The following is a 27,400-nucleotide window of genomic DNA, read 5'->3' on the forward strand; positions in this document are numbered from 1 at the left end:
CAGCAGAGCGCTCAGTACAAATTATAAAACATGCACTCATCAAACAAATGTTGGATCCAAATCCAAAGAAATAGCAGTTGTTATTGAACCACAAATTAGCAAATTTTCTCATTTTTATCATAATACTCCTCATACAACTATTGGTAGAATACCAACAGAGTTGTATCTCAAATGACAGCCACGAACCAGGTTCTTGTTGTTAAATCCAAACTTGGTACAGTCAATAGAAGAGAAACAATTAAGACAGAAAGAGAATCATGATAGAGATAGAGTAAGAGAGAGAAGTGTGAAATTAAATCAGAAGTGAAAGTGAAGAACCATCACCATAAATGGTTAAAGTGGTTCCAGGAAGAGTGGTGAAGATATGTGGTCCTCACACATATTTGGTCAAGATGTTTGATCATGGAAAGGTTAGGCTTGTTCACAGTGATCATATTTTACCTACAGATATGGAAGGAGTTGAAAGTTAGAATGATTCGATTATTTCTGATTCATCAGATAATCTTGGTACAAGTAAAGTACCAGTAGCAAATCCTACATCAGATGTACTAGAAACAAGTCCAAGAGAAAGTCAGAATTTATGTCTGAGTTCGAGTCAGGCAGACAAACAGTCTGAAGTTCCAGAGAGTCAAAATGTAGATCAAGGGCTACCCTTAGAGAAAAACTCTCCTCAGGCTCAGTCTAGAATGAGTATAAGTCCTAAAACAAGTTTGGATAGTTCTGTTCAAGAACAAAGATATCCGCTTCAAAACAGAAAACAAGTGGTTAAGTTTGATTTGTAAATATTGCTAAGTAAGTCCATATATTTTGTTGTGTGTATAACCATGCAAGTTATGCATGATGATTAATTTGTTATGATTACTTCTTCATTAAGGAGGGAGAAATATAATATAGCTCCACCTAGTGGACTACTGTGGTAATTCAACTATTGATGTATATAAGTAAAAGCATCATGTGACAATGTCACCTGACAAGTTCCTCTAGAGCAATCTTGTGTATCTGTTTGTTTGTGATGTTGTAAAGAATATATCACACCTTGTATTTTTGGAAATGCACCAATGTGATTAAATTGTAGTTACATTGTCCAGAATCAATTCCTAAATTTCAGGGAGGAAGATAAACAGAAAGAGAAGATCGCTAACACCTGCGACACTCTTAAAAATAAAGTAATTTAATTAAAAGCAAAGTTGTTTACATTTTAACAGGAAGTCATCCTTGGCACAGTGGTAACAGTCAGAAGGTTGAAGCCCCACTTCAGAGACTTTAGTCTAGACTGAGTTCTGAGGGAACAGTACATTGTGGAGGTTCTGACTTCGAGATGAGAGCTTAAAACAAATCCCATCTGCAGCCCTCTCAGATGGATGCAAAAGATCCCATGCAACTATTGGAAGAACATTAGGAGATTTCTACTAGCATGCTGACCAACATTTATCCTTCAACCAACACCACTAAAACAGATTATAATGTCATTTATCTCACTGCTGTTTCTGGGACCTGGCAGTGCACAAATTGGATGTTGTTTTTGCCTACATTGCAACAGTGACTGCACTTCAATCGTATTTCATTTGTTAGTGTCACTTTGGCTCACCCTGAAGATGTGAAAGGCAGCATATAAATGTAAATACTTCCTTTCTTTCAAGTCTTGCTCTATCTTTATTAGATGACGTAAAATGGTACCTTGCTACTGTGCCATAGATTTGTGTCCTCGTGCTTTATAGGCAGCACAATACTGACAAAATCAGATTGGGTTAGGGTGTTAAATTTTGCAGAGACTGCAGTCGCGAAATGTTTAACACAGCTCAGACTGCACTGCATAGCCCAGCAGGTGAACAGGAAATACATTTTGCATTAGCTTGAATTCAATTATGGCTATATTTAATTCTGAACAATAGGCTAGGAATTTGGAAGAATATTGTAGATATTAATTTTTTTAAGTAGAATGTTTCCCGCATAAAAAGAGGATTGAAAGTGTAATGCATGCAGTTTTGGTTTCCATATTTGCGAAAGGATATACTTGCTTTGGAGGCAATTCAGAGAAGGTTCACTAGGTTGCTTCTGGAGATGAGAGGGTTGACTTATGAGGAAAGATTGAGTAGCTTGGGCCTCTACTCATTGGAATTCAGAAGAATGAAAGGTGATCTTATCGAAGTGTATAACATTATGAGGGGGCTTGACAAGGTGGATGCAGAGAGGATGTTTCCACTGGTGGGGAGACTAGAACTAGAGGGCATAATTTTAGAATAAGGGGCTGCCCATATAAAACTGAGATGAGGAGAAATTTCTTCTCTCAGAGGATTATGTGGAATTCGCTCCCTCAGAGAGCTGTGGAAGCTGGGATATTGAATACATTTAAGACAGAAATAGACAGTTTCTTAAACGATAAGTGGATAAGGGGTTATGGGGAGCGGGCGGAGAAGTGAACCAAGTCCATGATCGGATCAGTCATGATCGTATTAAATGGCGGAGCAGGCTCAAGGGACCGTATGGCCTACTCCTGCTCCTATTTTTTATGTTCGTATGTTCTTAAGTGTGTACAGTCAGAGGCCTGGGTGGTGTAGTAGACATTATTCATAACTCACACTATTGCTGTGTTTATGCCTGTATGATGAGCTCACTGAAGCTATTTACAGGAAATTGTGTTGTGACAAATTACCTTTCAATGAATTTGTCAGTTCATTTTGACGTTTTAATAACTAGTTCATTTGACAAGTAGATGCAACATCAGTGGATAATTAAATCATTATTTCCTTGACAAATTATTAAAACTCATCAAGTAACATTTAGTGACAAAAGGTGGTTATATCTACTTAGTGCCAATAAACCTTGAAAATGAGTTGCTAAGCTAATCAGCAGATATTTTATTGGAGTACTATTGCTGAGGTTTTCTGGCTTCATGTCATCATCATCATCATCATAGGCAGTCCCTCATATCGAGGATGACTTGCTTCCATGCCAAAAAGGGATGAGTTCACATGTGTTTTAATGAAGGACCTAATAGTCCAGATCCCGAACTACATCCTGAAGGGTAGAAGATGCCTGTGTGTGGATTTTTTTAATGTGTAGTCTCCGTTGCACAGTAGCCACCACACGGGCTTGACAGAGCTAGGTCTTGGTCCGGTGGCAAGGATTAACCAAGACAACTGGAGACCAGTTCTGCTGCACGGACCTAGTGTGCACATATATCATAGTGTGGTGTAAGGTTCTGCAAAACCAACCACGGAGACATGTAGCAGGGAGAATGGGAAGATGCCATGTTTAAAATGACCAACTGCAGCCAACAACATGTAAACCACGGAGGATGATGGGACTCTGGCCACCCTGTACAGTAACAGACAGTGTTACAGGGGCATGGAACCAGACGGGGGATGAGCCAGCTACCATAAGGGGCAAGAGTGTACATTCGGTTCTTCCAGGAAAATGGATACAAGGCAACTTTATATTTTAAAAGGACATTTCTCCAGCTTTTCGTGTAAAACCCTCACAGAAGAGGCAACATGTCCAGGCAAAATCTCCCCAGTAATACACAAGGCAACACAAAGGGTATCAGTTTGAATAATTAAACAAAGGCCCACAGGTCTGATGCAATCATTTTGGCTAGCCTAGACAGAGTGGCACCTCTGTCGAGATAGTGTTTAATCATCTTCATTCACCCCATCAGCGAGCGACAGGATACAGGAGGTGTGGCTAATCTCCCATTCCAGACAGATCAATACACATCGAACTGCCATTCACACCCCATTTTATTCGAGGAAGACTCAAGACAATGGCATGCAGTTTTGGCGTGAAGATGAACAGACTATAAGAAAAGCTGCAAAAACACACAAGGAGGTTGGCGGTTGGAGGTTAGAGTCAGCTTTTGCATTGAGTTTTGTAGAGTTGAGTTAAGAAGGTGGGAGTCAGTTTTTGTTGTGGTTGAGCTGAGTTAAAGGGGAGTTGAGTCAGCTTTTCACAGGGCCCTCATTCTGGGGAAGGTGTGCTTAACTCCAGCAGCTTTTTGCTTAGGAGCCAACCGAGAGGCAAATAGAAGAAACCGACGCAACATCGAGGAGGAAAACCGAACCGACCAACAACGTAAAACCCACCCCAGAGGGACCCCGAGCTGAAATAAGTGCCCCAGAGCCCCGGAGTTGATAGGATTGTGAGTAAAGCCCAAACCCCTCTCACAGACTCAATTTAGGATAGGAATTGGTAAGAAGAGTGGAAGTGGGAGGTGGGGTTGTGTGTGGGTGGAATGTTTCAACCTCTTAGCTTCCCCTTCCCTGTTGCGAGAATTTTTCATGTTGTTGAGTAAGATTGTGCCATTACTGCTATTTACGACCTCTATCTTTGTGTTTACTATTCTAAATAAACAACATTAGCCATTTTGCACTCTTACCCATTGTGTCTGGTGCCTCATTACTCACCCATCCTCATAAATTGCACGTACAGAACCTCAGGGGAGTGTGGATTTGAACCCACACCCCAAGCTCCCCTTCCAGTGGGCTGGCCCGTGCTGCACCTGGGCCCACACCTCTTCTGGGCCCTGAACTCACACCTCTCTTGGGCCCTGATCGCGTCGCTCCACGATCTCTCGCCGCTCCTGCGCCCCAACCTCGCCACTCCAATCACCGACCTGCGAGAGACATCAGCGGCAGGTCGGGCCATAAAAGGAGTGGCGAGCGGCCCCTGGAGCAGAGTGGCATCCATACCACTGCAAGGTACAGCACGAGCTGGTGCAGGAGGGCGACGGCAGCGAAGAGGGCGACTGGATTGGCTTCCTGTATACACCAGATGTCAGTCAGGAAGTTCCAGAATTAGTCAATATCCAGGGGTTTTGTGACCAATACCAGTAAATTCTTCAATACCACAAAACACTGAGTGACTGCGAATAGGCCAGAAGAAATAGAGTTCCTATTTTGTCTATAGATTCAAACTGGTCGTGGCAGAAACCAAGGCTTGCAGGTAGTCTCACTGTAATATTAAAGATTGTGGAGTTTAATAATGACTGTGAACATCGAAAACACATAATCCCCACAGGAGTTATTGGTCTGTATAATGAGTAAACTAAACTGTGCATTGCTACTTCAAGGCGCTTTTGTGGCAGCAAAAAATGTAAATGAAGAACTTTGAAAATATCACATGATAGTTTGCTGGAAATAGTTTGGTTAAGCGGCATTTGCTCTCCTCTACATGGAACCACAGTAACAGTTGCGTTAGCTAAAAATAAAAATCATCTGCTTTCGAAAGGAAAAACAATACACTTCTTTCGGAATAAATAACTTGGCAGTGGGAAGACACTTTACAATAATACAACCATTTTTTGCACCTTAAGGGAGCCTCAGTGAGGTAAAGCATGACTGAGCATTTGACGTCAGAATTAACACAGCTGCTTGTCTGGAAAGGAAAAGGCTTTTCACTTTCTTACTACTTCACTTTCTGGTGTCAGCTGTGGCTCAGTGGGTAGCACCTTCACCTCTGAGTCAGAAGGTTGGGGGTTCAAGTCCTGAGCACATAAATCTAGACTGACAGTGCACTGTTGTAGGTGCCATCTTTTGGATGAGACGTTAAACCGAGGTCTCGTCTGCTCTCTCAGGTGGATACAAAGATTTTGAAGACGAGCGGGGGAGTTCTCCCAGATGTCCTGGCCAATAATTATCCTTCAATCAACATAACAAAACAGATTACCTGGTCATTATCACATTGCTGCTTGTGGGAGCTTGCTGTGCGCAAATTGGCTGCCACGTTTCCCACATTACAACAGTGACTACACTCCAAAAATACTTCATTGGCTATAAAGTGCTTTGAGATGGCCAGTGGTTGTGAAAGGTGCTATATAAATCCAAGTCCTTCTTTTTTACCCATTTAGATTATTGTTTCTAGTGAACCATTGCAGTTCCACACAGGAGTGTCCTCTCCCTACTGCTCTTTTAGTAATTAGCCAGTATTTCATGCAACTACAACGTATCACATCAGGTATAGAATTAATCCAACTCCAACTCAACTCCAGGTCAGGTCCCCAAGCCTGGGTTTAAAATCTCTAGATTTACAAGAAGGTGTCCACTGGATATTGGCCACCAGAAACTTGAGGTGCATGATTTTCTCCGTTACTTGAGATTCTGGAGTATGGTGATGGGTTCTGCACATTTTACCCAACATGCTAATCAAAATAAAGAACAATATTCCATGGATGCCAGCAGACTTCCAATATCTCATCACGTTTTTTTCAATCTGGAACTAATTCTGGCCTCTTGCGCATCCCCAAGTTTAATCGTTCCACCATTGACGTCCGTACCTTCAGCTGCCTAGGCCCTAAGCTCTGGAATTCCCTCCCGAATCTCTCTACCTCTTTCTCCACCTTTAAGATGCTCCTTATAACCTACCTCTTTGATCAATCTTTTGGTCACCTGTCCAAATATCTCAATATGTGGCTCAGTGTCAATTTTTGGCTGTTAATGCTGCTGTGAAGCGCCTTGGGATGTTTTAAAGGGGCTATATAAATGCAAGTTATTGTTATTATTGCCAGTTGTTGCCGGAAATGGTGTTTTCTATCTAGTGAAGTGCAACGTTGAGAATTCTTCCTTACACCCACCTTTTCCTTCCAATGTTAACATTTGTCAGCAATGAAATCCATCTTCCATTGTTCTGTCTCCTTTTATTCCAGTGCTCCTCCTTGTTCAGCATCAGCTGCAAATTAGACTCATTTGCATTGAGTTTCTGAAACCATTAATATAAATTAGAAAGAGTGGTTGTCCTAACACAGAGCCCCGGGTCATCCAACTCACAACTTTTCCCCACCCGACAAAACTCCTCTAACAAATACCCGTTGTTCTGTGCCCTTCGGTCAATTACTTATCCATTCCTAAGATTTAACCTGAACCCACAGCTTCAAGCTGTACAAGTAGCCTTTCGTGTGAAACTTTATCCTTTCACCTACATTGGCTCCTGGTCCAGCATCACCTCAACTTTAAAATTCTCATTCTTGTTTTCAAATCCCTCCATGGCCTCACCTTTTCCCTATCTCTATAATCTCCTCCAGCCAGCAAGGAAGGACTATGCAACAGTACCAAACATCTCATAAATTGTCAAAAGATTACATGCCACATTGACACTGTTCCCGCAATATGGTGCTGGCACATTGATGACATGTCAGTGTTGGCACCAAAAAGTACAAAATACTGGGCAGGGAGGTGTTGCCTCTAAATCCATAAAAGTAAAGGCTGGAGCTGCACAAATCTCCTGTCCACAAAGCATTGCCTGGTCAGAAATACTGAGCAGGGTACTATCGCCACATTTTGGATGCTCAGCTTTTGCCCTAATATCCCACCCACTTCACATCTGTTGTGCACAAAAATATTTCCTATAGTGAATATACCAGTCATTTCTAAAGTGCGTTTAGATGGCATCAGAACTCACAACAGCAAATCTCAAGTGGCCGATTACAGACATCTGGGTTCCACATGTCAAATTCTGTTAAGAACATGAACTGTAAAAAAAAATATTTCTTGGGATATTAGCAAGCATTTATTGCCCATCCCTAATTGCCCTTGAGAAGGTGGTGGTGGGCCTTCTTCTTGATGTCCAAGTCAGGATGGTGTGTGACTTGGAGGAGATACCATTTGTGGCGGTTTGATATAACAGAGGGCAGTTAAGAGTCAACCACATCGGTGTGGGTCCGGAGTCACATACAGACCAGACCGGGTAAGGATGGTAGGTTTCCAGCTCAAAAGGACTTTAGTGAACCAGTTGGATTTTTATGACAATTATGGTCACTTTTACTATTACCAGCTTTTTAATCATAGAAACATAGAAACATAGAAAATAGGTGCAGGAGTAGGCCATTCAGCCCTTCTAGCCTGCACCGCCATTCAATGAGTTCATGGCTGAACATGAAACTTCAGTACCCCCTTCCTGCTTTCACGCCATACCCCTTGATCCCCCGAGTAGTAAGGACTTCATCTAACTCCCTTTTGAATATATTTAGTGAATTGACCTCAACTACTTCCTGTGGTAGAGAATTCCACAGGTTCACCACTCTCTGGGTGAAGAAGTTTTTCCTTATCTCGGTCCTAAATGGCTTACCCCTTATCCTTAGACTGTGACCCCTGGTTCTGGACTTCCCCAACATTGGGAACATTCTTCCTGCATTCAACCTGTCCAAACCCGTCAGAATTTTAAACGTTTCTATGAGGTCCCCTCTCACTCTTCTGAACTCCAGTGAATACAAGCCCAGTTGATCCAGTCTTTCTTGATAGGTCAGTCCCACCATCCCGGGAATCAGTCTGGTGAATCTTCGCTGCACTCCCTCAATAGCAAGAATGTCCTTCCTCAAGTTAGGAGACCAAAACTGTACACAATACTCCAGGTGTGGCCTCACCAAGGCCCTGTACAATTGTAGCAACACCTCCCTGCCCCTGTACTCAAATCCCCTCGCTATGAAGGCCAACATGCCATTTGCTTTCTTAACCGCCTGCTGTACCTGCATGCCAACCTTCAATGACTGATGTACCATGACACCCAGGTCTCGTTGCACCTTCCCTTTTCCTAATCTGTCACCATTCAGATAATAGTCTGTCTCTCTGTTTTTACCACCAAAGTGGATAACCTCACATTTATCCACATTATACTTCATCTGCCACGCATTTGCCCACTCACCTAACCTATCCAAGTCACTCTGTAGCCTCATAGCATCCTCCTCGCAGCTCACACTGCCACCCAACTTAGTGTCATCCGCAAATTTGGAGATACTATATTTAATCCCCTCGTCTAAATCATTAATGTACAATGTAAACAGCTGGGGCCCCAGCACAGAACCTTGCGGTACCCCACTAGTCACTGCCTGCCATTCCTAAAAGTACCCATTTACTCCTACTCTTTGCTTCCTGTCTGATAACCAGTTCTCAATCCACGTCAGCACACTACCCCCAATCCCATGTGCTTTAACTTTGCACATTAATCTCCTGTGTGGGACCTTGTCGAAAGCCTTCTGAAAGTCCAAATATACCACATCAACTGGTACTCCTTTGTCCACTTTATTGGAAACATCCTCAAAAAATTCCAGAAGATTTGTCAAGCATGATCTCCCTTTCACAAATCCATGCTGACTTGGACCTATCATGTCACCATTTTCCAAATGCGCTGCTATGACATCCTTAATAATTGATTCCATCATTTTACCCACTACTGAGGTCAGGCTGACCGGTCTATAATTCCCTGCTTTCTCTCTCCCTCATTTTTTAAAAAGTGGGGTTACATTGGCTACCCTCCACTCGATAGGAACTGATCCAGAGTCAATGGAATGTTGGAAAATGACTTTCAATGCATCCGCTATTTCCAAGGCCACCTCCTTAAGTACTCTAGGATGCAGTCCATCAGGCCCTGGTGATTTATCGGCCTTCAATCCCATCAATTTCCCCAACACAATTTCCCGACTAATAAAGATTTCCCTCAGTTCCTCCTCCTTACTAGACCTCTGACCACTTTTATATCCGGAAGGTGGTTTGTGTCCTCCTTAGTGAATACTGAACCAAAGTACTTGTTCAATTGGTCTGCCATTTCTTTGTTCCCCTTTATGACTTCCCCTGATTCTGACTGCAGGGGACCTACGTTTGTCTTTACTAACCTTTTTCTCTTTACATACCTATAGAAACTTTTGCAATCCGCTTAATGTTCCCTGCAAGCTTCTTCCCGTACTCCATTTTCCCTGCCCTAATCAAACCCTTTGTCCTCCTCTGCTGAGTTCTAAATTTCTCCCAGTCCCCAGGTTCGCTGCTATTTCTGGCCAATTTGTATGCCATTTCCTTTGCTTTAATACTTTCCCTGATTTCCCTTGATAGCCACGGTTGAGCCACCTTCCCTTTTTTATTTTTACGCCAGACAGGAATGTACAATTGTTGTAATTCATCCATGCGGTCTCTAAATGTCTGCCATTGCCCATCCATAGTCAACCCCTTAAGTATCATTAGCCAATCTATCTTAGCCAATTCATGCCTCATACCTTCAAAGTTACCCTTCTTTAAGTTCTGGACCATGGTCTCTGAATTAACTGTTTCATTCTCCATCCTAATGCAGAATTCCACCATATTATGGTCACTCTTCCCCAAGGGGCCTCGCACAATGAGATTGCTAATTAATCCTCTCTCATTACACAACACCCAGTCTAAGATGGCCTCCCCCCTAGTTGGTTCCTCGACATATTGGTCTAGAAAACCATCCCTTATGCACTCCAGGAAATCCTCCTCCACCGTATTGCTTCCAGTTTGGCTAGCCCAATCTATGTGCATTTTAAAGTCACCCATTATAACTGCTGCACCTTTATTGCATGCACTCCTAATTTCCTGTTTGATGCCCTCCCCAACATCACTACTACTGTTTGGAGGTCTGTACACAACTCCCACTAACGATTTTTGCCCTTTAGTGTTCTGCAGCTCTACCCATATAGATTCCACATCATCCAAGCTAATGTCTTTCCTAACTATTGCATTAATCTCCTCTTTAACCAGCAATGCTACCCCACCTCCTTTTCCTTTTATTCTATCCTTCCTGAATGTTGAATACCCCTGGATGTTGAGTTCCCAGCCCTGATCATCCTGGAGCCACGTCTCCGTAATCCCAATCACATCATATTTGTTAACATCTATTTGCACAGTTAATTCATCCACCTTATTGCGGATACTCCTTGCATTAAGACACAAAGCCTTCAGGCTTGCTTTTTTAACACCTTTTGTCCTTCTAGAATTTTGCTGTACAGTGTCCCTTTTTGTTCTTTGCCTTGGGTTTCTCTGCCCTCCACTTTTCCTCATCTCCTTTCTGTCTTTTTCTTTTGCCTCATTTTTGTCTCCCTTTGTCTCCCTGCATAGGTTCCCATCCCCCTGCAATATTAGTTTAACTCCTCCCCAACAGCACTAGCAAACACTCCCCCTAGGACATTGGTTCTGGTCTTGCCCAGGTGCAGACCATCCGGTTTGTACTGGTCCCACCTCCCCCAGAACCGGTTCCAATGCCCCAAGAATTTGAATCCCTCCCTGCTGCACCACTGCTCAAGCCATGTATTCATCTGCGCTATCCTGCGATTCCTACTCTGACTAGCACGTGGCACTGGTAGCAATCCCGAGATTACTACTTTTGAGGTCCTACTTTTTAATTTAGCTCCTAGCTCCTTAAATTCTTTTCGTAGGACCTCATCCCTTTTTTTACCTATGTCGTTGGTACCAATGTGCACCACGACAACTGGCTGTTCTCCTTCCCATTTCAGAATGTCCTGCACCCGCTCCGAGACATCCTTGACCCTTGCACCAGGGAGGCAACATACCATCCTGGAGTCTCGGTTGCGTCCGCAGAAACGCCTATCTATTCCCCTCACCATCGAATCCCCTATCAGTATCGCACTCCCACTCTTTTTCCTGCCCTCCTTTGCAGCAAAGCCACCTACGGTGCCATGAACTTGGCTGCTGCTGCCCTCCCCTGATGAGTCATCCTCCCCAACAGTACTCAAAGCAGTGTATCTGTTTTGCAGGGGGATGACCACAGGGAACCCCTGCACTATCTTTCTTGCACTGCTCTTCCTGCTGGTCTTCCATTCCCTATCTGGCTGTGGACCCTTCTCCTGCGGTAAGACCAACTCACTACACGTGATACTCACGTCATTCTCAGCATCGTGGATGCTGCAGAGTGAATCCACCCTCAGCTCCAATTCCGCAACGCGGTCCATCAAGAGCTCGAGGCGGATACACTTCCCACACACGTAGCGCCCAGGGACACCGGAAGTGTCCCCGAGTTCCCACATGGTACAGGAGGAGCATATCACGTGACCGAGCTCTCCTGCCATGTCTTAACCTTAGATACCCTTAAATTGGTAATAACAATGTTACAGTTCACTTACTGATATAAAAAAGAAAAGAAAAGCTACTCACCAATCACCAGCCAATCACTTACCCCATTGGCTGTGACGTCACTTTTGATTACTTTCTACTTTTATTTTGCTTTCTCTCCCGCTGTAGCTGCACCGGTACGCTTTTTATAGGCCGCTCCCCTCTCACCAACTGCCGCTGGCTCTCGATCTCCCGCTGGGCTTTTTATAGGCCGCTCGCCTCTCACCAACTGCCGCTGGCTCTCGATATCCCACTGGGCTTTTTATAGGCCGCTCGCCTCTCACCAACTGCCGCTGGCTCTCGATCTCCCGCTGGGCTTTTGATAGGCCACTCCCCTCTCACCAACTGCCGCCAGATTTACTTAGTTAAACTCAAATGCAAATTTGCAAACTGCATGGTGGGATTTGAACTCACGTCTCTGGAGTACTAGTCCAAGACTCTGGATTACTGGTCCAGTGGCTAATGTTTTGAAATGTTGATGAGAACGCTGCAGAAAGTTTCAGAGAACCCCCCTCCCACCACACGACCACTTCCTTATGCAGCCATCTCAATGCTGGGATTCTTTGAAGAAGCAACAGAAAAATTTTGGTTATCAGCAGCTTCCCAGAATAAAAATCTTGCATCACCCGCATTACTTGTGAAGTTATCCAAGCTCCAATCGCTAGTGGCTTCCTTTTCTCGCAACCACTGAGTTAAATCACATATAATGTTTACACCGCACATTGTGCCATTTTTAGTGTTTATTTAAAGATTGATGCATCATGGTACTCTGTGGAAATCTACCATGCCAGACGCCTGATGTGAGCCCAGAATACAGATTATGATGTAGGGCTCAAATTTGGCCAGTACAGATTTCTGGCGCACTCACCGGAGATGCGCCGCTTTTGCCCGCCTCAACGTGCTCCAAAATTCTTCGGGCCGATGTTTGGCCACTCCCCAGCCTCTCTTTGGTGGTGGCGTAGCGTGGTCACTGGATTCGGGGGCGGAGCCAGGTCCCGGCGCTGAAAACAGTGCCGGGACCTCTGCACATGCACGCTAGAGTGTGCGCGCATGTGCAGTAGCTCCTCGCCCCCAGGCTGTGTGAGAGGGGCCGAAGTCATAGCAAGTATACACAGATTGCTCTGACCAGACTAGCATGCAGCAATCAGAAAAGACTACATTAATTAAATGGTGCGAGTTGCATTTTGCTTTGAAAAGCATTTCACTGTCCAGACTTAGTAATGCTTCACTGTAAACGTTTCTACTTCGGAATGAACTTGGAGAAGTCCCTCGGAGAAGTCCTTCGGTGAATTTCCTGGAGAAGTCCCTCGGTGAAGTCCCTGGAGAAGTCCCTCAGAGAAGTCCTCGGAGAAGTCCCTCGGAGAAGAGGAGCACTGGAGCACTGGGGAACAGGAAACCTGGCGAGCTGGAGCAGTGGACCACAGGAGAATGGCTACACTGCTGCTGGCTGTGAGGCTCCCGCACCTAGCCCTGGCCGAAGAGCATTACCGGTGCTGCTCCAGTCGGGAAGATAGGACTCTTTATTAATTATTGCTTGATTTATTTTTCATTTACTATTATTTATTAATTATTATAGTTCTTTATTGTTAAATGTTTTGTTGTTAAGTGTTTAATGTTTTGGAGAATCCTCTAACTTCTCTTTCCCGCCCCTGTCTCTGGCTACCTGCGCTGATCTCTTAATTCACCGCAGGGTTTTTCAGAACGTAAAAAAGTGGACACTTACTCTGGCCTAAGTTAGTTTGGAGTAAGTTTTAGCTGGCTAAACTTGCTTAAATATTAACGCCCCCTTTTGAAAAAAAAACTGAACTAAAAAAATAACGTAACTAACTCACTTACACTGGAGCAACTTAAATGGGGAGAATTGGGATTTTTAAGTTACTCCAAAAAAATCTAGTTGCTTCAAAAAAAATGGAGCAATTCCTGGGGAAACTTGAGCCCGTAGTTTGTGAGTTCATTGTGAAGGGTCTGTCATGCATCTTGGGATGTTTTTCTATGTTAAAGGCGCTATATAAATGTAAGTTGTTGCTGTTGTTATGATTGGCGTGCATACTGGGGAAGGGCAGCATTGAAACTAATTTCTTGTCAAATTATATAAAAGTACTAGTAATCTTCAAGAACTGTGCATTATAGCAAAGGTTAAATAATTGTAACTGGTTAATAAAAAAATGCTGGCGGGAGAGAGTTCAATTTAAAATGTTGTCATTATGAAGTGTGAAGGTATAGCGTGTTATCTAGAGGGCAGTTAATCAGGATCTGACATCCTTCCTGAACAAGACAACCCCAGTGTCTCTGAAATGGGACACACTTCATGAATATTCTACAATAAAGCAGCAAAGAACTGATTCTGAAATTCAGGTCACACGTATCACGAGCTGCTTCACACAATGCTTCACACAATCAAAATGTGCTGGTTTTGGAAATAATCCGATCCCCATGAACCAGAGATGTTAGGCTGATGCGTGGAATAGTTCGACATGAACTGATTTCATAGAAGAGTCAATGGAAAAGCTTTTGATGTACAACCGATTTCATCACAGCAGTAGTGCTCTGGTTCTGGCAAGTTTCCCTCCCCACTGATTTATACTACATTAAACACAGAGCTGGTTTGTGTCCACTGATTAATCCTGCGTCTAGTCTAATCTTTGGAGCAATAACCGAAACTGGTTCGTGCTGTTGAAATAATAGGAAGCAAGAAAAAGCAGAACCTCCTCCACCGAGAGTAATGTATTTATGTATCCAGCTTTGCTGATGATACAAAGCTAGATGGGAAAGTACGCTGTAAAGAGGACAAAGAGCTTGCATAGGGATATCAACATGTTAAGTGTGAACAATAAGGTGGCAGATGGAGTATAATGTGGGGGAATGTGAGGTTGTTCACTTTGGTAGGAAAAATAGAAAACAGAATATTTTTTTAAATGGTGAGAAACTTAACTATTTGTGTTCGGCTAGATGTATGTGTCCTCGTACAGAAACTTAAAGAATTAACATGCAGGTAATGCAAGAAATTAGGAAGGTATGTTTGCCTTTATTGCAAGGGGATTAGAGTACAAGAGTAAGGAAGTCTTGCTTCAATTGTACAGGGCTTTGGTGAGACGATACCTGGAGTACTGTGCACAGAGGCGATGCAACAAAGGTTCACTAGATTGATTCCTGGGATGAGTGGGTTGTCCTATGAGGAGAGATTGAGTAGATTAGGGCTATACTCTGGAGTTTAGAAGAATGAGAGGTGATCTCATTTAAACATGTAAGATTTTGAGGGGGATTGACAGGGTCGATGCTGAGAGGTTATTTCCACTGGCTGGAATCTAGAACTAGGGGGCATAGTCTTAGGGCAAGCGGTCGAGCAATTAAATCTGAGATGAGGAGGAATTTCTTCACTTAGGGGGTTGTGAATCTTTGGAATTCTTTACTCCAAAGGGCTTTGGATGATGAATCATTGAGTATCCATCAGGCTCAGGGCCCAGGGGCAGCATGGGCCAGCCCATACTGCGATATGTGTGCACACTGGGCCTGTGCAGCAGAGCTGGTATCCAGTCGCCTTGGTTAATCCTTCCCAGTGGACCAAGATCTAGCTCTGTCAAGCCCGTGTTGTGGCTGGTGTTCAATGGTCACCACACATTTAGAAAATCCACGCACAGGCATCTTCCACCCTTCAACATGTAGTTTGCGACCTGGAATATCAGGTCCTCATCGAAACACCTGTGAACTCATCCTTTTTGGTGTGGAAGCAAGTCATCCTGATACAAGGAACTGCCAAAGAAGAAAAGGATATTCCAGGCTGAGATAAATAGATTTTTGGACTCTAAGGGAAATCAAGGGATGTGGAGATTGGGAGGGCAAGTGGAGTTGAGGTGGAAGATCACCCATAATCTTATTGAATGGTGGAGCAGGTGTGAGAGGCTGTATGGCCTACTCCTGTTCCTAATTCTTATGTTCTTATATGTCAGAGAGTTCAAATTCTGATTGTCACCCAATGTAGAATAAATTAAGTGATGGAGGAGCAGGGACCTCTTGGGTGTTGATAGAGAATTCAAGCTCTGTAGCCTGGCTGCAGTTTTGAGAAAACACAGACCACATTGCATTAAGTCAACAATCAACTTGACATTTTAGGACCTTGGGTATCGAGCCAATTAAAGGTTAACAGACTATCAATTGAGCCAATAAGATCAAAGAAGGCGAGTTTTTTTCTGTATATTGAACCAGGTATAAGTACAGCCATTTTGGCCATGTGGTCTCAGAAGGACAAAGGCATGTCTTAAAGCTAGAAGCTTGTTGCTGCTGCCAGAATAAAGTTACATTAAAACTACAACCGGAGTTCGTATTTCATTGGGAATTAAGAGATCTAACAATTTTGGCGTCACGAACACGATCGCTGAGGGAAGAAACTGAATATTTGGACATCGGACCTACATACTGAGGTAAGGACTACTCTTTATAAAAGTCCTCGGTCAAAAGTCTAAATTTGCCTCTCCTTCTACGCGATTCGGAAAGCCTCCGGTTTGCGAACCCTCCGGTTGGTAGTCGGCTCAAGGTCCCATAGACGTCTAACTTCGGCGGTGTGTTAGTTAATTAATCACCAACCCACTGATTGGCTGGAAAGCCTACGACTTGAGACCCCAGTAAAGAAATCAGTATTATGGCAGCAGGAGATAAGAGCAAAGAATTGCCTACAACTGTTAAAGGCGGGCGGGCACCACCTGAGGTTTCGATAGATGAAATCCTTGAACAGTTGAAAGATAGAGCAACAATTCAACTTATCTAAAACCTGTATTAAGATCAAACAAAAGTACGGAACCTCCAAAGGACAATGATCCTTGGACGAGATTAAAAGGGTCTGGGGAAAAACGACCCGTATGAAAAATAAAGAGCGAACTAGATGGTCCCTAGCCGTTATGGGACAGATCCAAAAGCGGAATTAAATTATAATGCGTTCCCAACATGATCGAGAACTGACCAGTACAAAGGACCAATTGCAAGCTGTTTGTGCACAGCTGCGACAGAAGAGACTTGAACTTGAAAAGTCGGAAGCGGAAGTTAAAGATCTTAAAGGTGAAATTAAAGAATGGAAAAAATCATTTGGTCAAGAGACAGTAATAGGAAAAGAAAAATGTATCGGTCAATTCCCAGGGTACCCATGTTTGGATAAATTAAAAGCGCAAACCTGAAGACACGACCGAGGAATAGATACGGATTCTGAATCCTCCGACAATACAGTGTCGGAGGATGATGAAGAATTAGGGGTGCGCTTTGCCCCATTTAAAAAAAGACGAGTAGTAATCAAATCAGAAGAGACTGCGGATGAGGGCGGAACCAAAAGAACGAGGAAAAGGGTGTATGCAGAATACTTAGTTTATGATCCGGCAGATCCAGAGAAAATTGATAAATGGTCCAAGGAATTGCCCAATCCAAAGAAAGGGGGAGTAAAAACATGGGACCAATTGGACCGCTTAAGAAATATATATCAACTTCATCCCTGGGACGGAGTGCAAATTTTGACCATAATGGTGCCAAAAACACAGGGAAGAAAATTGCACGACAAGGTAGAAGAAGCTTTGGGGCAGGATGAGCAAGAATTAAACGCAGGATGGGAGGCGATTAAACACTGGCTGCAAGCCTTCAGTCCAGCTAAAACAGACTGGGGAAAAATTGCAGCCTGCCAACAGAAAGGAACAGAGGAGGTCCTGGAGTATGAGAGCAGTTTAGATGCACGTGGCAAGAACATTCGGGTATGAATAATACGAATGAGGAAATGGATGAACAAGTGTTTGGACCCCTGAAAGCAGCTTTGGTGGCAGGTCTAAAGCCAGAACTGTCCAAAATGCTGAAGGTAGTGTTACTGGACTGGGAAGGTAGAGGAACACCTTTGCAGCATTGGTGGATCGATGTAACCAATTAGATCGGGATATGGGAGCTGAAGTCCGAGCCTTGCAGGCTGTGGGATGGAAATCCCAGGATTCCGATAAACAGTCATTAGGAAAATTACCCGGAAAATGTCATTATTGTCGGAAAGAAGGTCACTGGGCCAAGACGTGCAGGGCAAAACAGCAAGGTCATGGCCGGGAAAGAAGACGCAGCCAGGGATACAATTCAGCCAACAAACCAGGCTTGTCACAAGATAACGACCTCATAGAAGCATTTAAGCGACTGACAATACAACAACAGAAGGAGTTACTTGGAATAGCAAAAAATGATTAGAGCCCACCCTGGTCCACCTCCTCGCACTAATACAACAAAGGGGAGATGGGCTATATATAACTGTGAGGGTGGGCGATAAGGATGTGGACTGTCTTTTAGACACAGGGGTGGAATTAACATGCTTACCCCTACAATATGGAGACTTTTTGCCGTTGGATGGTAGGGCACGTACAGCCTATGGAGTTGGGGGCCATAAAATGGAAATTAAAAGGACAACACCGGTACTTATAGGGCTGGGTCCACATGAACTAACCACGCCGGTCTGGATAGGCCCAGTAGATCAACCCCTTTTGGGAATGGACGTTCTAATCCAAATAGATTCATCGTTGCATTTCGAGAATGGTCGGGTGACATGGTCAATTAGAACTTTGAAGAAAGAAGAATTGAAGGAACACCCGATATGGGCTAAAGATAAGAACGATTGTGGCCGACTCCAGATGGAGCCTGCATCATTTACCGGGACCAAGCCTCCATGCACTAAACAGTATCCCATCAGTCCAACTGCCATCGCGGGAATCTTACCGATTATTCAGCAATTGGAGAAACAAGGGGTGCTTATTAAAACACATAGCTCCTCCAATAGCCCCGTGTGGCCGGTACAGAAATCTAATGAGACTTGGCGTTTGACTGTTGATTATAGGAAAGCTAACCAGTGTATTGATCAAAAAGCTCCTTTGGTCACAGATCCCTCCACCATTTTTAATGCCCTCAAACCGGAACATAAATATTTCTCGGTTATAGATATGGCCAACGGATTTTGGTCGGTGCCTCTGGCACCGGAGGTTTGACAGTGGTTTGCTTTCACTGTCCAAGGACAACAGTATACTTGGACCCGGTTACCGCAGGGTTTCCACAACAACCCTACGGTATTCCACATGGCTTTACAAAGCCATTTGCGAGAATTACCTCCCCTGTCATCCACAGTCATCCAATATGTAGACGATATCCTGCTACCTTTAAACATGGAAGAACAGCATGAACAAGATTTACGAGCTTTGCTGGACCACCTTTGGCTGAAAGGACACTTTGTTATCATACTGTCAGAACCTAACCAATGCTATTAGTTCTGTTTTCCGACAGGCATCGGCAGCTTGGGGTAATCCACCCGAAGGAGGACACGACATCATCCCGGGAGTCTGGGTGTATGTGAAAAAGTTCCATGAAGAACCTTTGGGTGCCAAGTGGGAGGGACCTTATCAAGTGTTATTGACCACCCAGGCAGCTGTTAAAGTCCAAGGAAAGAAAGCCTGGATCCACGCTTCACACGTTAAACGAGCACCCGTAACTGAAGCTGAAATCTAATAAGGACAATTACTTTTTGTCAAAATGTATAAATTTACTGTATTACTGATTGTAGGTATTCTAAGCATAGGCCTACTTCTTACCAACCGACCCTCTGCACCAAAGGGAAATAGTAGAGTACCAAGGGAATTACATGTAAATATCTTTTTATATATATGTCATACATTTATGCCAAACAAGGTAACATTTCTAGTTGTTGGGTGTGTGCGCATATTCCTATTCACTCAAAGGGAGGGATTCCCTTGAGGCCAGTTCCCTTGAATATCTCGGAAATGGCTGAGTGGATAATTAATCAAAACAAAACAGGCAAGGCGTTTCAGTATACGGAAAACTGGGCATGTAAATGGAAGTCAGCAGGTTACAATCTGACTACCTTTGAAGGGGGATACCAACCATATTACAATAATTCCAAACGACCCCCATTTTTTGTTATCACTAATACAACAGAAATAGGAAGACCGGGGGAATCGGTCTGTCTGATTAGAAACATCAAAGGAGGCCAAAATATGGGGTATAGTAACTGCTCCCGGAATTATAATATAATCAAGCCATGGAACCGTCCAAACTGGGCCGATGTGGGAATTTTTCACGTAACGGGGATTCTGAATAAAACAGATGGAAAAGCCTGGACAGGCCCCGGAGTGTTGCTGACAAAGAAACAGCTAACCTTCATTGCCTATAATGCCACCTATTGGGTGTGTGGCCAAAAGGCCTACCCTTGGCTGCCCCAGAATTGGACGGGATCCAGCTATTTAGCCTACATTGAGTCTTAATGCAAGGAGTATCCGTAATAAGGTGGATGAATTAACTGTGCAAATAGATGTAAGCGGATATGATGTGATTGGGATAACAGAGACGTGGCTCCAGGATGATCAGGGCTGGGAACTCAACATCCATGGGTATTCAACATTCAGGAAGGATAGAATAAAAGGAAAAGGAGGTGGGGTAGCATTGCTGGTTAAAGAGGAGATTAATGCAATAGTTAGAAAGGACATTAGCTTGGATGATGTGGAATCTATATGGGTAGAGCTGCAGAACACCAAAGGGCAAAAAATGTTAGTGGGAGTTGTGTACAGACCTCCAAACAGTAGTAGTGATGTTGGGGAGGGCATCAAACAGGAAATTAGGGGTGCATGCAATAAAGGTGCAGCAGTTATCATGGGTGACTTTAATATGCATATAGATTGGGCTAACCAAACTGGAAGCAATACTGTGGAGGAGGATTTCCTGGAGTGCATAAGGGATGGTTTTCTAGACCAATATGTCGAGGAACCAACTAGGGGGGAGGCCATCTTAGAGTGGGTGTTCTGTAATGAGAGAGGATTAATTAGCAATCTCGTTATGCGAGGCCCCTTGGGGAAGAGTGACCATAATGTGGTGGAATTCTACATTAGGATGGAGAATGAAACAGTTAATTCAGAGACCATGGTCCAGAACTTAAAGAAGGTTAACTTTGAAGGTATGAGGTGTGAATTGGCTCGGATAGATTGACGAATGAAACTTAAGGGGTTGACTGTGGATGGGCAATGGCAGACATTTTGAGACTGCGTGGATGAACTACAACAATTGTACATCCCTGTCTGGCGTAAAAATAAAAAAGGGAAGGTGGCTCAACCGTGACTATCAAGGGAAATCAGGGATAGTATTAAAGCCAAGGAAGTGGCATACAAATTGGCCAGAAATAGCAGTGAACCTGGGGACTGGGAGAAATTTAGAACTTAGCATAGGAGGACAAAGGGTTTGATTAGGGCAGGGAAAATAGAGTACAAGAGGAAGCTTGCAGGGAACATTAAGACGGATTGCAAAAGTTTCTGTAGATATGTAAAGAGAAAAAGGTTAGTAAAGACAAACGTAGGTCCCCTTCAGTCAGAATCAGGGCAAGTCATAATGGGGAACAAAGAAATGGCAGACCAATTGAACAAGTACTTTGGTTCGGAATTCACTAAGGAGGACACAAACAACCTTCCGGATATAAAAAGGGTCAGAGGGTCTAGTAAGAAGGAGGAACTGAGGGAAATACTTATTAGTCGGGAAATTGTGTTGGGGAAATTGATGGGATTGAAGGCCGATAAATCCCCAGGGCCTGATGGACTACATCCCAGAGTACTTAAGGAGGTGGCCTTGGAAATAGCGGATGCATTTACAGTCATTTTCCAACTTTCCATAGACTCTGGACCAGTTCCTATCGAGTGGAGGGTAGCCAATGTAACCCCACTTTTTAAAAAAGGAGGGAGAGAGAAAACAGGGATTTATAGACCGGTCAGTCTGACATCGGTAGTGGGTAAAATGATGGAATCAATTATTAAGGATGTCATAGCAGCGCATTTGGAAAGAGGTGACATGATAGGTCCAAGTCAGCATGGATTTGTGAAAGGGAAATCATGCTTGACAAATCTTCTGGAATTTTTTGAGGATGTTTCCAGTAGAGTGGACAAGGGAGAACCAGTTGATGTGGTATATTTGGACTTTCAGAAGGCTTTCGACAAGGTCCCACACAAGAGATTAATGTGCAAAGTTAAAGCACATGGGATTGGGGGTAATGTAATGACATGGATTGAGAACTGGTTGTCAGACAGGAAGCAAAGAGTAGGAGTAAATGGGTACTTTTCAGAATGGCAGGCAGTGACTAGTGGGGTACCGCAAGGTTCTGTGCTGGGGCCCCAGCTGTGTACATTGTACGTTAATGATTTAGACGAGGGGATTAAATGTAGTATCTCCAAATTTGCGGATTACACTAAGTTGGGTGGCAGTGTGAGCTGCGAGGAAGATGCTATGAGGCTGCAGAGTTGGATAGGTTAGGTGAGTGGGCAAATGCATGGCAAATGAAGTATAATGTGGATAAATGTGAGGTTATCCACTTTGGTGGTAAAAACAGAGAGACAGACTATTATCTGAATGGTGACAGATTAGGAAAAGGGGAGGTGCTACGAGACCTGGGTGTCATGGTACATCAGTCATTGAAGGTTGGCATGCAGGTACAGCAGGCGGTTAAGAAAGCAAATGGCATGTTGGCCTTCATAGCGAGGGAATTTGAGTACAGGGGCAGGGAGGTGTTGCTACAGTTGTACAGGGCCTTGGTGAGGCCACACCTGGAGTATTGGGTACAGTTTTGGTCTCCTAACTTGAGGAAGGACGTTCTTGCTATTGAGGGAGAGCAGCGAAGGTTCACCAGACTGATTCCCGGGATGGCGGGACTGACCTATCAAGAAAGACTGGATCAACTGGGCTTGTATTCACTGGAGTTCAGAAGAATGAGAGGGGATCTCATAGAAATGATTAAAATTCTGTTGGGTTTAGACAGGTTAGATGCAGGAAGAATGTTCCCAATGTTGGGGAAGTCCAGAACCAGGGGTCACAGTCTAAGGATAAGGGGTAAGCCATTTAGGACCGAGATGAGGAGAAACTTCTTCACCCAGAGAGTGGTGAATCTGTGGAATTCTCTACCACAGAAAGTTGTTGAGGCCAATTCACTAAATATATTCAAAAAGGAGTTAGATGTAGTCCTTACTACGAGGGGGATCAAGGGGCATGGCGAGAAAGCAGGAATGGGGTACTGAAGTTGCATGTTCAGCCATGAACTCATTGAATGGCAGTGCAGGCTCGAAGGGCCAAATGGCCTACTCCTGCACGTATTTTCTATGTTTCTATGTTTCTATATAAAGTCACTGTCGGAACATTTACACCATCCTAAGAGAGCTACCACAGAAACAGAGAGGTTCTTTGCCATTCTGATCCCCAGGTATGGGACCGCCAGACTGGCAAGGGAATCCATTAACATGGCATCCGTTGTGGAATGGGTAGCCAATGATACCTCAGAGGCCCTAGTTAAAATCAATGCAGAAATGGTAGCAATCCACACACGAGCCCTACAGATTAGACTTGCCCTTGATTACATCCTGGCTGAAAAGGGAGGTACTTGCGCCCTATTCGGAACTGAGTGTTGCACATATATCCCAGATAGCTCCGAAGAAATTACCCACTTAGCGGAGCATATCCAAAAGAAAAACTTAAGCAACCCCTATCATTCACTTTGTGGAGCGGAGCCACTGAATGGCTAGGTTCAATAGGAACTTCATTGGTGGAAGGTTTAATTCTAGTCGTTGTAATTATTTTACTTTTATATTGTACGTTTATGTTGATTAAATGTTGTTGCAACCAGGCGGCTATAGCTGCTGTCCCACATGTGCGACACCTTGCAGGTCCCAGCAAACCATCTGTACATGGCACAGGAGTATGTTATGCTTAAGGGAATGTTGTTTACTGGTTGAATTAAGATATTGATTTGGATTAAATTGGAATAAGGTTAATTAACCTACTAAAACCAGACTTCCATTGTGGCCACGATGGAACTCGGCTTGGTGTAAATTTGTGTGGAAGCTACTAGTCCGGACATGTGGCAAAACACATCAACAAATTTTGGAAGGAAACTCTATTAACATGTATGAAATTATTTTGTAGAATGTTTAACCAGTGATAGCTGATGTTTTATGATTCCGTTTGTGAACGAATCAAAGGGGGGATTGAAACTCTTTTTGGAGTTTATCTGAAAACATAAAACATTAATCCGTGCCACCCGACCTGGATGACACACCAGACATTTACAAGGCCCTTTTTTACCTTTTTTGTGTTTTTTTTTTGTGTTTTTCTTTTTTTGGTTTTTTTTGGGGGCACTAAAATCACTTTTTTTTTCCCAGTGCCCCCTATAAAAGGGGAGGGAGACACTAAAAGCACCGGCAATTAAAACAAATTAAACTTTAAAACGTAAAATCAAATTAAAATTTGGTTACCGGGCGTGATGATGCACTCCAGTCCCTCCGGTGCCCACCTCTCGCGGAAGGCCACGAGCGTACCGGTGGACACCACGTGCTCCATCTCCAAGGACACCCTGGACCGGATGTAAGAGCGGAAGAGAGGCAGGCAGTCAGGTTGAACGACCCCCTCGACCGCCCGCTGCCTGGTTCGGCTGATGGCACCCTTGGCCGTGCCCAGGAGCAGTCCTACGAGGAGGCCCTCGAACCTACCCGCTCCCCTCCGCACAGGGTGCCCAAAGATCAGGAGAGTGGGACTGAAGTGCAGCCAGAATTTCAGGAGCAGCCCCTTTAAATAATAAAACAGGGGCTGCAACCTCGTGCACGCAATGAAAACATTGAACACGGACTCCTCCAGACCGCAGAAATTGCAGGCGGCCTGGGAGTCTGTGAACCGGCTTAAAAATTTGTTGCACGGCACTGCTCCGTGCACCACCCTCCAGGCCAAGTCACCGATGAATAGTGGGAGGACTCCCGCGTAGAGTGCCCTCCATCGGGGACCCCCGCCTCCTCCGGATGGCAAGATGGTACGTCATGGCGTCTCCGGACGGCCGGCGAGGATGGCAAAGTTGAGAGTGTACAGGAGCAGCCCGTACATGAAACCCCTCCGCGCGGAACTGAAAGACACGGAGAGGATTTCCCCGAGGCGGCTCAAGTTGTGAGGCGCCGGCCCCCGAGGGAGGTTCCGGGGTTTGGCGCCGATGAGGAATTCCGTCCGGACGGGGGTCAGTTCGGACGGGATCTCCCCACGTGCTTGAGCCTCCTCGATGCACCTAACGGAGTCAGGGCCCAGAGCTGTTTTTAGCGACTCGATGGCTTTGGCCGCGCGGCGGACGTTTGCTGAATTTAGGCATCGCGCCAGCGTGTCTGGCGCCATCCAGCCCGCTCCTCCGCCATCGAGCAGGTCCCTGACCCTGGTCACCTCACCAGCCACAGCCCTCTCTTCCAACCGCCACATAAAACCTCGGTCGTGGAGGTACGGATTCCCGAGCAGCGGCTCCTGCAGGACAGCCGCCACTCCAGCCGGCGGAGAGCTGCGCTTGGTGGAGACTTTGTTCCAGACCCTGATGAGTTCCTTGTAAAAGACAGGCAGCTCCCGGAGGGCGGTCCTAACACCCCCCAAGTTCACAAACAGGAGCTGCGTGTCGTAATTGAGGTCGCGCTGCTGGCGGAAGAAATACGTGGCCAGAGCACACCACCTAGGAGGGGGCTCGACGTAAAGGTATCTCTGCAGGGTCTGAAGACGGAAAGTCGCGAGCTGGGCGCTGACGCACACCAACGACTGACCGCCCTCCTCAAGCGGGAGACTCAAGACCGCGGCAGAGACCCAGTGCTTCCTGTTGTTCCAGAAGAAGTCCACCAGCTTCTTCTGTATCTTGGCGACAAACGCAGGGGGAGGGGTCAAAGTGACCAGCCGGTACTACAACATTGCGGCCACCAGCTGGTTTATGACTAGCGCTCGACCCCTGTAGGACAGCACTCGGAGCAGTCCTGTCCAGCGCCCTAGGCGAGCGGCGACCTTGGCCTCCAGCTCCTGCCAGTTCGCCGGCCAGGCTTCCTCGTCGAGGTTAAGGTAGACTCCCAGATAGAGGAGATGGGTCGTGCTCCAGGCAAAAGGCCTGAGCTCCTCCGGCAGGGAGTCCACCTGCCACTGACCCACCAGGAGTCCGGAACATTTCTCCCAGTTGATCCTGGCGGAGGACGCGGCCGAGTAAATCTCCTGGCACTCACGCATCCTCAGCAGGTCAGCGGGATCCTCTACCGCGAGGAGCACATCATCGGCGTAAGCCGAGAGGACGACCTCCACGCCTGGCCCTTGCAGAGCCAGTCCCGTCAACCTCGTCCGCAGGAGGCGCAGGAAAGGCTCCACGCAGATGGCATATAACTGGCCGGACATGGGGCATCCCTGGCGCACCCCTCTCCTAAAGCGAAGGGGCGCCGTCAAGGACCCGTTAACCTTAATCAGACACTCCGCGGCGGCGTACAAAAGTCGGATCCGGGCGACGAAATGCGTCCCGAACCCGAAAGTGCGCAGAGTTCCGAGCAGATAGTCGTGATCCACCCTGTCGAACGCCTTCTCTTGGTCGAGAGATAGGAAGGCGACCGACAGACCAGCCTCCTGGGAATGATGGATGAGGTCCCGGACCAGATGGATGTTGTCGTGGATTGTCCGGCCCGAGACCGTGTAGGACTGGTCGGGGTGGATCATGTGGTCCAGCACGGCACCAAGGCGAGCAGACATCGCCCTGGCGAAGATTTTGTAGTCCGTGCTGAGGAGGGAGACCGGGCGCCAGTTCTTAAGAAGGCGGAGATCGCCCTTCTTAGGCAGCAGGACGATGACGATAACAAGAGAGGGGCATCTCCCCGGTCGCCAGACTTTCCCCCAGGACCCGCGCGTAGTTGCTCCCCAGGATGTCCCAGAACGCCCTGTGGAACTCCACGGTCAGCCCGTCCAGCCCCGGGGTTTTACCCCTCGAGAGCCGGTCGAGGGCACCGGTCAGCTCCGCCAGGCTTAGCGGAGCTTCCAAATTTTCACCGCCCTCCGGGCTGACTTTCGGCAGGTCCTCCCACAAAGTTCTACGCGCTTCCTCGCTGGACGGATCCGGAGAGAACAGAGCCCCGTGATATTCACGGGCCCTGTTGTTGACGCCCTCCGGATCCGAGACGAGAGAGCCGTCGTCGGCCAGCAGCGTCAAGAGCTGCTTACGGACACTCTGCCTTTTTTCCAGCGAGTAGAAGAAGGGGGAGCCGCGGTCCAGATCCCGCAGGAACCGGATCCGCGACCTCACGAACGCGCCTCGGGACCCGACGAGCTGCAGGTCCTTCAGCGCGGCCTTCTTAGCTTCGTACACCGTCCGCAGGGCCGGGTCCTGGACGACTTGACTGAGACGGGATTCCAGGTCGAGCACCTCTTTTTCTAGGCGCCCGACCCTGGCCGCCCGCCTCTTGGTCGACCCCCTCGCGTACTCTTGACAGAAGACGCGGGCGTGAGCCTTGCCCACGTCCCACCATAGCCTCAAGGAGGGGAAGCCCTCCTGCTTCCTTCTCCAGTCGGCCCAGAATCGACGGAACGAGTCCTGGAACCGCTCGTCCTCCAGCAGCCGGTTGTTAAAGTGCCAGTACGCGGACCCCGTCCCCGCGCGGAGCGAAGCGAGCTCCGCCCACACCAGGTGGTGGTCCGAACACGGCACCTGCCGCATGGAGGCCGCCGGGACGCAGGAAACGTACGCCCGAGACACGTAAAGGCGG

This window comes from Pristiophorus japonicus, chromosome 10, assembly GCF_044704955.1.
Source record: "Pristiophorus japonicus isolate sPriJap1 chromosome 10, sPriJap1.hap1, whole genome shotgun sequence".
Lineage (NCBI taxonomy): Eukaryota > Metazoa > Chordata > Chondrichthyes > Pristiophoridae > Pristiophorus > Pristiophorus japonicus.